The sequence below is a fragment of the Mastigoproctus giganteus genome, chromosome 11 (assembly GCF_048544385.1).
Source record: "Mastigoproctus giganteus isolate SK-2022 chromosome 11, ASM4854438v1, whole genome shotgun sequence".
Taxonomy (NCBI): Eukaryota; Metazoa; Arthropoda; class Arachnida; order Uropygi; family Thelyphonidae; genus Mastigoproctus; species Mastigoproctus giganteus.
This window is the reverse complement of record NC_143585.1, coordinates 64,982,687-64,999,454: the sequence shown is the minus strand read 5'-3', so window position 1 is coordinate 64,999,454 and position 16,768 is coordinate 64,982,687. Positions and strand designations below refer to the sequence as shown.

Here is a 16,768-nt window from a genome sequence, read left to right as displayed (position 1 = left end):
AGCAGTATAGTACTTGACTATGGAACCTGAATCACTTGGTTGAGTGTATCACTTGGCTGATCATGAGATAGATACTTAAGTCCCCCAACGTGCTTTCAGTGATATTTGTTTTTAGGGCAAGCACTCATTTCTTCAGCGACTCAAATTCTTCTCGTAATGCACCAAGTTCTAATTTGAGATCAGCACACTCCTTGCATTGGATACAATGTAAATAATCATCGGTTGAGTTTGGTTTGTGTAATAGACTAACCCTAGAATACGTGGTACAGCCTGTACAATTAACAAACTCATGACGCACTCTGGAAATGTACACAGTCTGACTGATAATGTCCTTGAACTTTGTAAGTAGACCTTGTAACAACCATTATTTAGGTAAAATATGAACTTAAGAAAGATTAAAAAATATAAATTTGCAATATACTGCAGAATTTAAATTAAAGTATTACAGAAATTAAACTGTTACCAAAACTTTATCCACTAGTGAAGTTAAAATTGAGCTACCAAAATTACTGCAGGAATTTAAATTAGCATAAATACCTTAGAAAAGTTAAGGATTAAATTTAAGAAATATAAATTAATTTTACAAATTACTGAAATATGATTTAAAAATTACAGAAATAAAATTTAAACAAAAATTTTGTCTACAAAAACACATGTTAATTCCCTTCAGTTAGCATGTTGCAGCCATGTTTAAAACATGTCTGCTCTCTTCGACTGCCTACCCATTCTAATACCAATACTGCAAGCTCATAATAGATTTTTGATATAGTGACAAATGGGCCTGGAGTACTGGGGTCCATTTCGGAACTCGGAAATAAAATATTTCCGAGTTCCGAAAGCTTCTGGAAATATTTTATTTTATTTTATTTTACTGGGTATACTTTAAATAAATATCTGTTAGATTTTTGATATCTTAGTAGTTGTGGCCAATAGTTTATTTATTTATTTTTTTTTAAGATTTAATAGTGAAAAAACATCATCACAGGATAGTTGGGATGAATATTCATCTCAATCAAATGGCAGGATGCAAATCAAGTGCAAACCACATCTAAAAATAAAATTATATAAATTAAAAGATGCATTGTCTCTATAGTTTAGGGAATTTTCTTCAGGTTGCTGCAGCAGAAAAAGGAATAGAATTGAGACCTAGAAGTCAATGGATTGTGAGAAGAAAAAAGTGATGGAGTGAAGTTCAGGAGAGTCAGGTAAGTAGTAAAATAAAGTGAACCTATTACATAAATTTTCTGGAATCTAAAGTAGGTCACTTATACCATAAATTTTTCTTCTTATAAGGTAGCCACATTATGAAAAGTTTAGGTTAATAATTTTTTTAATTTTTTAATTTTTTGTTTGTAAAATAATACCTTTCATTTATTTACTTAGTGGTATGTACTGTACAGTTAAAATATGTATTTAATCAAATTTAAAATGTTTACACCAGGCATGTCAAAGTGGTCGGTCATGCATAGCCATCTGCTTTGTAGTGCTGCCTTCAAGAGTTATTAATTTTCACATGTTAACAGTGTGAAAATATGAAAATAATGGCAAATGGTGATACTTAAAGGCGATAAACTAATATAAGATTTAAATAAAATTCATAACTTATAGAAACTTTCATAAATGTTGATGGACATATGATCACCTATTTTGTTCAAAATATTTTTTCCAGTAATGTAACTGATGTGTTGTGTTTACATAAGTATGGCCTGCAAGCTCGCCAAGAAACATTTGTGCAGCCTGTAGGCACTTCTGGGTTTGACACTCCTGGGTTATATTGTGTTTAGAAAACTACACAGGTATATGAATGCAGTTATGAAACTGGTAAATTAATGTATCATCTGCATTCTGTGGATGCTAAAAGTTTTTCATAGCAGTTAATGATTAATGTATGACATTTTAAATTTTATCTGCAACAAATGTCTATGCAAATGTGAAATAGATTTAAAAAAATATATATATATGTATAGAAATGTAGCTGATATAGGTTTGTTCAAAAAGTTTTGTCAATGATCCTAATATTGAAGGCATAGCAGTAGCTAAAAGATTGCAAGTGGGACTTATAGTGTGTATATGCTTTTGGGACTTATAGTGTGTATATACACACCAAGTTTTAACTTGCTGATACAAGCCAGTCTAGTGTAGCTGCTTTGAGTAAACACTTGTATTTCTCATTTGTGGTGTGTACTGAAAATGACAAAATTTGAATAATATGCAAATGTAAAATTTGTTTGCAAATCTGGAAGGTCAGTGATGGAAACACATGAAATGCTCATTACAATTACTGAAATGATGCAGTGATAAGTAAATGGAAAGCAATGTTGTTACCAAGGTTAAATGTGGCACAACAATCAAAATCACATGTAAAGATCATGCTGATTGCATTTTTTGACAAGAATATATATAAAGCAGAATTTGTTCCACAAGGTGTCATTGTTAATGTAGCCATTTAGAATTTCTAAAATGGTTAACAGATACAAATTGTCTTAAATGGCAAAATGGTTGGCTCTTTCATTGTCTGGCATAACTGAGAGATATGCCAGACAAGCTGTACTTGCTACCTGGGAGTCTAAAACGCTGATGGAACTGATATTTGGATGACACTCAAGTCAAGTGGACCCAATTTCGGTGAAGTCCGGACGGTCTGTGCCAGCCAAATCCTCTGCTTGCACCTTCACGATAGTGGGACTGTTAGTAATCCTGGGTATAACCTCCATGCACAAGTACATGGTGGGTGACCACCCAGGTATTAACCAACTTAAGCAGGGGTCGAGGCGTGGCGCCCACACCACATGGAGGAACGCCGCCCCTCTATGTTACCAGGCAGTACTAGGTGGTAGATGACTCTCATCAACCGGTGCAATACCACCACTTTGCTTATTGGAGGCTTGAAGAGGTGGAACCCATGTTAAGTCTCTAGAGCTAAGTTCTGGTTAACCCTTTCCTATCTCTTCCATCATGCAGTATGGTTGATGACTTTTGAGGTTATGTTGAACATCGAGATCCAATATTCCTTACATTTCGAGGGTACAGCTCTAAAATGGTGTTCACAGGCCGGCTGCTAGTTAGTACACCGGACCGAACCTATTGGTAACTCTTTAGAAGGCTTCTGGATCAGCTAGTGTCTAATCTTGCTACCTCTACTCTGCCAGATAGTGACTGAAGGGAGTCCGAGTAGTGTGTATGCGGGAAGCATTGTCGAGGCCACGTTATGTCAAGGATCTGGGTATATTCTTACCATGTGTATGCCATATCCAAAAATTTCATTACTTCATACAGCATGTCCCACCCACTTTTTCTTACTATTGAATACACCACGAATTGTCAAACTAATAGAGCAAGCTTATCTGCGAAAAGATCTAAACCTCCCAAGCACTTCCTAATTCATTTCACAAATATACGTGGTCTCAATTCTAATATCAATGATGTCCATTTCCACTTGCAGTCTGCCAAACCCCATGTACTTTTTCTGACAGAATCTCAGTTATCGGTTGATTCAACTACTGCTCATCTCAGATGCCCAAATTATTCGCTGTATGATTCCTTTTGCCTCAAAGGTGGTACTTGTGCATATGTCCGTTCTGATATTCCCTGTCAGACTTGGCAATTTGGAATCTCCTCTCTTTGATCTTCTCTGGCTTAAAATCTCTCTACTTCATTGTGTCAGATTCATCTGTTGTCTCTACCGTTCTCCCAACTCCACTAATCACTTGGAGCTCTTTGCAACTTGACTTTCTCCAGTCCAACTTTCCTAACAGTGAGATAATTTTCCTTGGTGATTTTAAGGTTCACAACTCCAGCTGGCTTCCGTTTTCTAGTCACACCGACCCAGCTGGTCGAGATGCTGAGGTTTTTGCAATTACTAATGACCTTGCACAGATTGTTCATTTACCTACAAGAATACCGGACAATCCTAATCATACAGCCAACACGCTTGATCTTTTTCTCACAAACAACCCTTCTAAGTACACTGTTGAAGTGAGTGGTCCTTTAGGCACTTCAGATCACAACTTGGTGATTGTCTCTTCTCCAATGGAGCCTTTATCTCATGGCTATTCCCAACCTCGTGTTGTTTGACATTACAAGAATGCAAAATGGGATGACCTGCGAGATTTCTTTTCTTCTTTTCCTTGGTCGGATTACTGTTTCAAAACTTCTGATGTCAACATTTGCTCAGATCGTGTCAGTGAAATTATTCTTGCAGGAATGGAATCCTCTATCCCACACTCCACTTTAAAATCTCGTCCTTGGTTTTCCAATAAATGTGCTAAGGCTGTTCAAGAGAAGAATGTTGCATATCGTAATTGGCTTGTTTCTAATTCTTCAGTTTCATTTTCTGCCTGCACCAAAGCTCGCAACAATTGTAAAGCAGTTATTAATCAGTCCAAACTAGAGTTTGAACAGGTTAAGAGTAGAAAACTTGCTTCTTGCCCTAATGGTAGCCGAGCATTCTGGTCCCTTGCCAAAGCTATTGGCCACAAATTTTGCCCATCTCTGCTCCCACCTCTATCCAAACCAGATGGTTCTATTGTCACTTCAGCCAAGGATAAAGCTGACCTGCTAGCATCCCATTTTTCTTCCAACTCATGTATTAATGATCTTGGTAAAACACCTCCCACCATTCCAAACACACTCCATTCAATGCCTCCTGTGGTCAAAAGGATGTCAGAAGGATTTTGACGAATCTTGATGCTAAGAAAGCTCCAGGTCCCGATGGCATTTCTCCACTTGTTCTCAAAACCTGTGCTCCCGAACTTACTCCTATTCTTTGCCGTCTTTTTTCACTTTCTTATTCCAAAGGTGTTTTTCCTTCTGCTTGGAAATTTGCTCATATCCAGCCAGTTCCAAAAAAGGGTGACAAATCTCTCCCATCCAATTATCGTCCCATTGCAATTATTTCTACTCTTTCTAAAGTAATGGAGAAATCAATTAACCGCAAACTCTTAAACTACCTAGAAACCAGGCGCCTCCGTAGCCAGGTGGGAAAGAGCAGCAGTGCGTAGCACACGCTTCTTGATTAGACCGGGGTTCGAGCCTGTCACCACCAAATACGGTGGATGCGGAAAGGTCAGGGAATGACCACCGCATATCCAGGAGCAATATGACCTTAGTTGCTAATGCTTCTAAAAACCAAATAACAAAACAAAACATAACAAACAAACTTAGAAACCTTCCATCTGATCAACGATCGCCAGTATGGATTCCTTCAGTGTCGATCCACTGGTGATATTCTGGCTTATGTTACCCATTTATGGACTAATTCAATGGAAAGGTTCGGTGAAACGCAAGTAGTTGACATCTCAAAGGCTTTTGATCGTGTTTGGCATAAAGGTCTTCTAAACAAGCTTCCGTCTTATGGTTTGCCAACTGTTTTTAGTAATTGGTTATCCAGTTTTTTCTCTGATCGCTCACTGAGGGTGATGGTAGATGGCTCTCTGTCTTCTAACTTCTCCACTAATGCCGGTGTTCCCCAAGGTTTAGTTCTTTCCCCCACTCTTTTCCTCTTGTGTATTAATGACCTTCTTCCATTGACTGGAAATCCTGTCCATAGTTTTGCCGATGAAAGCACATTGCATTCCACTTTCCACTTTGAGAAAACCTTGTCCTGCTCAATCAACTTCAACTTCTTGAAAATCTGCTACCGATTCCTTAAATGCCAATCTTCAGGTAATTCTCCAGTGGGGCAAAGACAACTCAGTTGATTTCAATCCTTCTAAAACTCAGTCTTGTCTTATGTCTTGCAAAAAGGATTCTTCTGCTCCTATGCTTATCTTTAGTGACACTCCGATTTCTGGGCAAAATGATATATATCTTTTGGGGATTACTCTGACTTCTAATCTCTCTTGGCACAAGCACATTACAAATATTGCTGCTTCTTTATCTAAAAAACTTGGTTTTCTCTTTCGCTCAAGGCGTTACTTTTCTTCCAAACAGCTGCTCACTCTGTATAAATCGCAAATCTGCCCTGCCATGGAATATTGTTCCCACATCTGGGTTGGTGTCCCCAAAACCTCTCTCAGGCTGCTTGATTCCATTCAGAAGAGGGCAGTTAGGTTAATTAATGATTCATCTCTAACAGTCTCTACACTCGCTGTCTCATAGATGTACTGTTTCTGCTGCATGCCTTTTCTACAGATACTTCCATGGGCACTGTTCTTCTGAATTGGCTTCTATAATTCCCGCTCTCTCTTTCAAAACAGTTCGAACATGTGCCGCCACCAGCCAACATCCATTTACTCTCCAACTTCAAACTCGCAGAACCAACTTTTCATCTTCCTCATTTATTCATTCAACTGCCGTTTTCTGGAACAACCTTCCTTCATACGTATTTCCTGAAAATTACAGTCTACAGAAGTTCAAGTCCAATGTCAACAAATATCTTCTTTCGTCTTGTCAACTTCCATCCCAAGCATGGTACTAAGTACTATAGGTTCTAATACCTCTCGTGTTTGGGGTTTACATTAAAAAAATAAAATAATAATAATAATAATGCACTGCGTCACACTTTACTTACAATCTAGCAGTTTTTGACCAAAAGAATTATTCCTGTCGTGCCGCACCCACCTTATTCTTCTGCTTTGGCAAATGCGAGTTTTGGCTCTTCCCAAAATTAAAACAGGACATGAAATTAAAACAATTTGAGTCACACTTTACTTACAATCTAGCAGTTTTTGACCAAAAGAAATATTCCTGTCGTGCCGCACCCACCTTATTCTTCTGCTTTGGCAAATGCGAGTTTTGGCTCTTCCCAAAATTAAAACAGGATATGAAATTAAAACAATTTGAGTCAATTAAAGTAATCCAATTAAACATGGCAAACTGATTAAAAGCATTCACAGTCAGTGTAGGTATGATAGAAAAAATGTATGGCAGCAGGAGTTATATTGAAGAATATTAACAATGTAGATATGTATAAAATAAAATTTTTTGAAACATTCACTAAACTTTTTGATGACACCATGTACATTTGAACAAATATATAATAATACTGAAGATATCTGCATATCCAAGCAACACTTTTGTGTTGCTTGGATATGCAGAGTGATGATTCTAGCATGTTCAATGCAAAATGCACTGAATGGAGGCTAATTATGTTCTTTATAGCTAATTACAATTAACTTAAAACTATGAATTTATGTATAATGTGGATACATGCACTTGTTCCAAATATTTCAATTTGGAACAAGTAACAATCCAATTAAGGTAACTCAAAGTGATGTAATATTCTAAAATGCAGAGAAAAATATTGAAATGTGGGACCAAATGAGATTCCTGGACTTAACTGCTTTGTGAAACAGAATCAAAATCTGGGTCAGTAATGCCTAACCTTGGATATCTATCAGGATCATTTATGGCACCTAAGCCACAAGATAATTTGATATGCTTTTTTTTTATGGCATTCATTATGAAGAAAGTTTGCTATCCCTTTTCACAGTCCTTTCAGTATTATGCTTTTTTGTTCATAGATGCAAAAAACCAACTTTCTGTTTCAGCAGTGTTGAAATAAAACATTATTTCTTACATTATTTTTAACAAAATTGAATAGATTGACCCTGTGAATGTCATCATATGGTGATTGTTGTTTACAGTCCAGAGTAGTGTGCAAGATGGATTTATTTCATTTTCATTTTATGGCTTTTCAGGAAGGTTTGCCATTCCTGCTATAGAGGATTTAAAAGGAATGCAAAGAGATCTGTAAGTAAAGCTAAATCTGGAATAGTTAATACCTTATTGGGAAGAGTTAATAGTTGGAGAAGAGATCTATATTTGGCTAAAGTTGTGGAAAGGAAAAACAAAGATATGTAGAATGCATAAAATGCAAACCAGATATTGACAGATGAGGATAGGATAAGCAATAAAACAAGGATTTATCTTACCAAGCAGGGCTTTACAAATATACTGAAAATCTAGAAGCTACCTACATAAACTTGTGTGGAGGGGTGAAAGACATGATATATATCCATAGATAAATACATATGTGTGTATGTGTGTATTTCTTTCAATGCTCAAAATCACACATGCATAAAAATATAAACACAGATCTAATAACATTTCTTTTGTTTCTACTTGTGCATCTATGTTTCAACACCAAGAATCAGTGGTATAGGGAGCCATCAGTTTCAATGGCTGTTCACCTGTGGTCCTAATTGGTGGCAGAACATTATGGTGGAAGCACTCTAAGACCAGTGTTTTTACCTTCTCTATGCTACTTCATATACAGCTCATAACCCAACAGCGCCCACATGATATCGACGTTTTCATTGGCCTGCTCGTTCACCGGATTTCCCCATTGAACTCATTTGGGATATGGTGGCACATTCATTTACTTCCACCTTTTAGCTCCCCCACTGCTGTTGCCCAGTTTATAACACAGGTGCTGTGAATTTGGCAACTGTGTCAGAGAAGAGCATGGTTAAATGTTCACCAATATGACATTTAAAAACTTTGCCTGTTCACATGTGAACAGGAAGTTTTTACGGCTCCAGCAAATAGAGAAGTTTTTGCTTTTTTATTGACTTAAATTGGCATATTAATTTATTTTTTAGAGTTGCTTTATATTCCTAGTAACAATACTTTAGTTTAAATTGAATTTAGATAGTATCGGTAAGGGTGTCAAATCCACGTGTGGACAGGTTTTGCAGCTCCCACAAACGAAAGTTTTTTAATTATGCTTAGCCGCTTTATTGACTTAATTGTTAGATTAAATTATTCTCTATAAGTAGCTTATAGACCTAGTCAAGCTCCGTGGTTTATTTTGAATTTAGATAGCTTGAATTGGAAAGTAAATAATACCTCGTGTCCATAGATTAACCATTTGTAACTTGCTGCCATTGTTATACGATATGTGTGCTAGCGTAAGGTTTAATGGGAAACTAGATAGCAAGTATCGTAGTATCAATTAATCAGTAAAATTTATTAATCTTATTAAATTTCATTGTCAATTGAATTGTACTTTTTAACTAAATATATATATAGCGACCTAGTTATTACAAACGTAACATCATAAATTAATACATATAAGTTGACAGAGGATAGCATTAGCATTAGTAGAGGCATTTGATGCAAGAAAGCAAGCTTATGCAGTATCAGCCAAAAAAAAAAAAAAAGAAAAAAAAAGTAACATAAATAAATAAAAAATAACCACTTCCACTTCACCCCTCTGTTCATTCGAAATACCTGTCCAGCTGAGCCTTAAACTTATTTAGGCTATCAACTTCCACGACAAGGGATGGAAGTCTGTTCCACCAACCAACCACCCGCTGGCTAAAGGCAAATTTCCTCACGTCTATCCTACATCTGTCTTTCCTCAATTTGAATTTATGCCCTCTCAGGTGATTATTCTGAGCAAGAGGAAGAATCCAAACAGCATTGAGCATGCTCAAACCATTCAAGGCTTTATACACCTCTATCAGATCACCTCGCTGGTGCCTAGTCTCCAGACACTGTAATTTGCAAAACTTAAGCCTTTCTTCGTAAGAGCACCCCTTTGTTCCATTCACCAATCTTGTTGCCCTTCTCTGTACTCGTTCCAGCATCTCTACATCCTTCTTGAAATGAGGCCTCCAGACCTGTATACAGTACTCTAGGTGTGGCCTAACCATTGCCTTATACAAGGGAATAATCACCTCCTTATCCCTGCTAGAAAAATTCCTATATATCATCGACAATACACCATAAGCTACTCTTGCAGCCCGTCTGCACTGCTCAGAAAACTTCATATCTGCCTGCACAACCACCCCCAGGTCCCTTTCATTCTCTACCACTGTCAGTGTAGTACCACAGAGTTGATACGTTGCTCTGGGGTTGCTGTTTCCCATATGTAGTACTTTACATTTGCCAATGTTAAACTTCATTTGCCACCTCTCAGCCCATCTGCTCAACCTTTCCAGATCCTGTTGCAGTAGCATAGTGTCAGTAGTGTCTTTGACAACTCTGCCAACCTTCGTATCGTCTGCAAACTTGGACATTAAGCTTGATATACCATCATCAATATCATTTATAAATACAGAAAACGATAATGGACCCAATACTGAACCCTGAGGGACTCCACTAATAACATTAGTCCACGATGAGCAGTGTCCATTGATTACCACTCTGTCTTCTCCCCCACAACCACCCCTTTATCCATAGCAGCAATTGCCTCCAATGCTCCAATGCAGTGCAGCAGTCTTCCATGCTCCAATTTGTGCAGCAGTCTTCCATGTGCAACAGTATCAAAAGCCTTTCTAAGATCCAAGTATATAATATCAAAGTTATTCCCTGCATCCAGTTCTTTTGTGACTGCATCATAGTATCCAATCAAATTGGTCAGGCAAGACTTCCCCTTAACAAAACCATGCTGTGCCTGAGCTATAACTGAAGTCTTGTCTAGATGATCGTGCAGTGCTGCTTTAACCAGTGCCTCCATTAATTTTCCGGGAAGAAAAGTTAAACTAACAGGTCTATAATTACTTGTGTCAGCCTTTGATCCTCCTTTGTGAATTGGAGTCACATTTGCAATAGAGTACTGTATACTGGCCTCCAGGCCTGTATACAGTACTCTAGGTGTGGCCTGACCATTGCCTTATACAAGGGAATAATCACCTCCTTATATATAATGTAACTCGGAGATAATATTCGATACCTAAATACATATAATATCGGTGTGTAGATACACCATAGACAACTCTTAAACTACAAAGTAGTTGTCGTAGGCATCATTTGCTCTTTCTCATATTGTGCTCTGCCTTCACGAGTTGCCATGATATTGCACTACCTCGAATAAGTAACGCTTCACTAATAGAGAAGACTATCGTTACTTATTCTCATTGAGTACCACCACCCAGACATGTTTCAAGGCTATTGGCCTGTCATCAGTGGGTGGGCAGGTACCCTAGTATTGCAGACATGACGACCCAGTTGTGAATATAATCACACAATATGAGAGATGCCAAAAGGTGTATATGACAATATTTAAAATAACTAAATGCACAAGGCATAATACATTAAGTGTTTAATATCTATATAATATCGGTGTGTAGATACACTATAGACCTATGGTGTATGTATCTACACAGCGATATTATATAGATATTAAACTCTTAATGTATTATGCCTTGTGCATTTAGTTATTTTAAATATTGTCATATACACCTTTTGGCATCTCTCATATTGTGTGATTATATTCACAACTGGGTCGTCATGTCTGCAATACTAGGGTACCTGCCAATAGCCTTGAAACATGTCTGGGTGGTGGTACTCACTGAGAATAAGTAACAATAGTCTTCTCTATTAGTGAAGCGTTACTTATTCGAGGTAGTACAATATCATGGCAACTCGTCGTGAAGGCAGAGCACAATATGAGAAAGAGCAAATGATGCCTACAACAACTACTTTGTAGTTTCTTAAGAGTTGTCTATGGTGTATCTACACACCGATATTATATAGATATTATTAAACTCTTAATGTATTATGCCTTGTGCATTTAGTTATTTTAAATATTGTCATATACACCTTTTGGCATCTCTCATATTGTGTGAATGCTGGGAAAGGAACTGTCCTTTCCCAGCATTCATCATGGCCAATTCAGAACGTTCAAAGAGAATTTACGTGCCACTCCGTTGATGATGACAATGAGTCAGCTCAAGTGATTTGATCAGTGTGGTGTTACTCCATATCATCTCCTTTACCTAGCAATGAAGATAATGAGATTCAGAACGAGGACTTTGATGGTGACTTTCAAATACACAGGTAAAGATACAAAACTGATCCGCGAGTAAGTTCAATCCAAAGAATACATTACCAGCTGTATGGAAAACCATTTGGCCTTCCTAAGAACAATTTCAAGCTCAACCTACTACTGGGCTCAATGTAAGCGTGATCTATTTGCTATGATTACACAGCTCGATTACACATGGCCAATGAAATCCATTGGCCATGTTTGCTTCAGCTATTGTACAAGTTACAGAGTAAGGGGCGCATCGTTAGTGAGCATGATGCAAGGCGACATGGACCAACAGAAGGCAACGCTAGTGAACAAAGACATGAACAATGTAAAGTTTTATGCTCACACTCGCTACTTAGTCTACTGAATCTATATTACTGACATTAGCGCCACACTTCAGTCCGAAATATTTAGTATGAATATAAAATTTCAGTAATGCAGTAGTCTGCACACACATTTTGCTGTGGCTGAATAACGCTGCCAAAGATCCTTTGTGTGAGAACAAAGATTATGCCATTGCAATGATCAACATGTCAGTGTGTGTCTCTGCTAGCAAGGCTTCGGGAACATCAAGCTTCAAACTCACAAACATACTAGCGTGTTACAAAAAAATAACGCTGGATAAATGATAGACGCGTTGCAAAATCATCATTTCCTGTCTTTGGCTTCTCTTTTGTCCCCTTGGAATTCACTGTTCTGCGACACATCATTTCTGTGTTGCAAAATCGTCACTTCCGGTTTATCAATCAAATCAACAAAGCTGAAATGACGTCAAATGATGTCATTTCCGTGGCGCAAAATTGTGACAAACTGATTTTACTACAGTCTGAAATTTGTAGGTGCTGCCAAAGATGTTTGAATCAGAAATGAATCAGAAATGTCATTTCCACCTCGCAAAATTGTGACAAATTGGTTTTATTGCAGGCCGAAATTTAGTAGGTGCCACCAAAGATGTTTTCAAAAAGTTAACTGTTATGGGTTCCTTTTTAATCAAACTAAACATAAAAAAGTTAAATCAAATAGAGAATGGGAAAAGTGAAACAAATAGAATTAGTTCAAATGCAATAAAGCTCTAAAACTTATCAAGTGCAATTCACATTAACAAAACAATTACTGTAACAACATACATTATTTCTATGTACTGTTAAAGTCACAACTCTAAACCGTGTAATTCACAACTTTGTAAACCCATAACTGTTTATTTTTAATTGAGTAACAACATACCAAATGCCAAACAAAAGATGTGGCTTTAAAGATTTTATTGATGATCAGTAGTAGTTTCATCAATATTACCATGCATACAATGTAAACAAAAAACAAAACAAAAAAAAACGGCTACCTTCAGTGGAAAAGGCACCTCCGTAGCCAGGTGGGAAGGAGCAGCAGTGCGTAGCACACGCTTCTTGATTAAACCGGGGTTCGAGCCCGTCACCACCAAATACGGAGGATGCGGAAAGGTCAGGGAATGGCCACCACATATAAATAAAATAACCCAGAGCAATATGGCCTTAGTTGCTAATGCTCCTAAAAACCAAATAACAAACCTTCAGTGGAACAGAATGGAATTTATGGAACATTTTTAAGGTAGGGGGAGAACTTCACCAGGTATATGCATCTTAACATGTTAAACTTTTTCTTCTATCAGTTCCATAGCTGCCAACTTTTTGCTTTTAAAATACTGGAGATTACATAAGTCTAAGCAGGAAAAAAAAAAAAGGAAATTTTTTGGCGAAAAAAATAGAAAAAGCCAAGAGAATTTAGTCAACACTGCAATAGAAATTAAATTTCACTGACAATATACATTGTTTATATTAAAATGCAGTTATAGGGTTGTTTACCAGTACAGTATGGTTTCAAAGATTTTTTTTTTTTTTAACTTACCTAGAATTTTTCTGTCTGTAGATTATCTTTCAGACATCAACTGATTACCACTGCTTCAAGAGAGGCAGCAAACTTTGCCACCTTCAACAATGTTAAATCAAAGTTTTCTTTATGACAGTGGTGTTGCTGTTTAGATTTTGCTGTCAAGATCATTTGAGAGAAGACCTGAGCTCAGTTTTTGTTTTTCACACCTGGCTGAATATCTTGTCACAGCACTACAGCAGAGTTGAGCTGACATTCCTAGAGCCACCTACACTAGAAACACATGAGGAATTGTTAAAATGACAAGCATGATATGGAATAATTTGTTATATTTCAAGCTTTCCCAAGCAACTGCCAGTTTTCCAACCAAGGACCACTGTAACATCGTTTCATTCTTCTTCTTTCATAATAGTGTCTAGTAGGTTCTCATACTGAAATTGAAAGAGCTGATATTTAAAAAAAAATGGGTTTTTTTGTAAGAATTTGTATTGCAACAATACAAATACTTGTATTGTTGCAATAATACCATTCACAAATGGCTACAATCAAATAAGTAATTAGGCTATTGGCTTTGATTTCGTTAACCTCTTCCAAACGTTGATTTGGTAGAGTAAGTAGCAGGCGTGTGCATAAAACAATAAAATTGTTCATACTAAATATTTTGGACTGAAGTATGTCACTAAAGTAGATTTGGTAGACTGAGTAGTGGGCATGAGCATAAAATTGTACATCATTATGACTTTGGTTCTAGCTTTGTTCGATTTTTAAAACGGTTCTGCTTTTCGTCAAAGATGTTTTCACATAAAACATTTTTCGTGCATACAGGGTACACATGCAGTTTATTTTTTTAATTTATTTATTATACTGTATATTTATTATTTGAAATGAGTATATTGTCTTCTTTATAGTGTGTATTAATTCTTGGTATGTTGTTACTCAATTAAAAATAAACAATTATAGGTTTACAAAGTTGTGAAGTACACTGTTTAGAGTTATGGCATTAGCATTAGTTGAGGCATATGATGCAAGAAAGCAGGCTTATACAGCATAGGCTTAAAAAAAAAAAAAAAAAAACCCTTCCCATTTCACCTATCCGGTCACTCCAAACATTTTTCTAGTTCAGCCTTAAATTTATTTAAGCTATCAACTTCCACAACAACCGATAGAAGTATGTTCCAGCAATCAACTACCCTCTAGCTAAAGGCAGACTTCCACACATCTATTCTACAATTGTCTATCCTCAGGTTCTTAATCTGAGCAAGTGGAAGTATCGCATCAGCATTGAGCCTTCTCAAACCATTCAAGGTCTTATATACCTCAATCAGATCACCTTGCAGATGCACTAGCGGAGATAGTGCAATTTCTGTACCACCTCCAGATGCTGCAACTTGCAGAACTTATGCCTCTCTTGGTAAGGGCATCCCTTTGTTCCTTTCACCAATCTTGTTATCCCTTCTCTGTACTTGTTCTAGCAACTCTACATCCTTCCTAAAATGAGGCCGCCAGACCTGTACGTAGTACTCAAAGTGTGGCCTGACCGTTGCCTTATACAAAGGGATAATCACCTCCTTGTCTCTGCTAGCAAAATTCCTATGTATCATTGACAAAACTCCATGACCTGTTCTAGCAGCATGTCTCCACTGCTCAGAGAACTTCGTATCTGACTGAATAATTACCCCCAGGTCTTTTTCATTATCCACCTCTCTGAGTGTAGTACTGCACAGTTGGTATGTTTCTCTTGGGTTACTGCTACCCATATATATTTTGCATTTGTCAATGTTAAACTTCAGTTGCCACTTCTCCGCCCATCTGCCTAACTTAGATCCTGTTGCAGTAGCATACTGTCTTTACTGTCATTAACAACCCAACCAACCTTTGTACCATCTGCAGACTTGGACATTAAGCCTGATATGCCATCATCGATATCATTGATAAATACACAAAACAATATGGGCCCAGCACCGAACCCTGGGGGACTCCACTAATAACATTAATCCACGTAGAGCAGTGTCCATTTATTAGTGCTCTCTGCTATCTCCCACTCAACCATCCCTTTATCCATTGCAGCAACTTGCCCTTAATGCCAACGGTTCCAGTCTTCTATGTGCAACAGTATCAAAAGCTTTCCTGAAATCAAAGTATATGATATCAAAATTAGTTTTTGCATCCAGTTCCTTTGTGACATCATAGTACCCAATCAAATTGGTCAGACAAGACTCCCCCTTCAACAAACCTATGCTGTGTCTGAACTGCTACTGCTGTCTTGTCTAGGTGATCCTGCATCACTTCTTTAACTAGTGACTATTATTTTTTCACTTCTTTAATCAGTGACTATTAAATAATTATAGACCTGTTAGTTAAACTAACAGGTCTATAATTATTTGTGTCACCCTTTGAACCCCCTTTGTGAATTGGGGATACATTTGCACATCTCCAGTCCATGGGAACCTCCCCTGAATCTAAGGATGCTCTCATAATTATGGCTAAGGGTTTGCTTACTTCCCTTGCTGCCTCCTTCAATATGACTGAATAGATTCCATCTGCCCCAGGTACCTTTTTTTTTTTATGTTTAACTTCAACACTTTGTTCTCTGTTATTAGAAAATCATTTAGCTTCCTGTTAGAGTTTAGTTAACTTCTATCTCCCCTTCCTTACAGAATTCCTCATGTATGAATGTAGATGCAAAATACTCATCCAGTTTGTTAGCTATGTGAGCAGGATCATCAACAGTCAAACGACCAACATCAAGTGGACCAATCTGATTCATCCCCTTCCTTCTACAGTTTACATATGTAAAGAAGTCTTTGTTGTTTTTCTACATATATATTAACCATATGCTAGTATAATCATATACTATGGTATATGGTAGCATTAGCAATGGCACATGATGTAAGAAAGCAAGCTTATATAGCATCAGCCAAAAAAAAAAAAAAAAACCCCTTATTTCACCCATCGACTCGCTTGTTTGTCAAGTTCTGCCTTGAATCTGTTTAAACTATCAACTTCTACAACGACAGATGGAAGTTTGTTCCAGCAATCAATCACCCGCTGGCTAAAGGCAAACTTCTGCACATCTATCCTACAACCGTCTTTCCTCAGTTTGAATTTATGCCCTCTCAGGTGATTATTCTGAGCAAGAGGAAGAATACCATCAGCATTGAGCATGCTCAAACCATTCAAGGCTTTATGCACCTCAATCAGATA

General features: G+C 37.3%; 1 protein-coding gene across 3 annotated transcripts in view; it reads left to right on the top strand.

Annotated features, from left to right (window-relative positions):
• The window catches only part of LOC150078072 (transmembrane protein 184C-like), a 146,541-nt gene that overhangs the window by 20,399 nt on the left and 109,374 nt on the right, over positions 1 to 16,768 (top strand). For 2 of the 3 annotated variants that reach the window (XM_090385285.1, XM_090385287.1), the window contains exon 2: positions 1,113 to 1,205. The gene's annotated coding sequence lies outside the window, so the exon portion shown is untranslated. Of the gene's footprint in view, positions 1 to 1,093; positions 1,206 to 16,768 lie in introns of all 3 variants that reach the window. The other variant, XM_090385286.1, reaches the window with a different exon arrangement.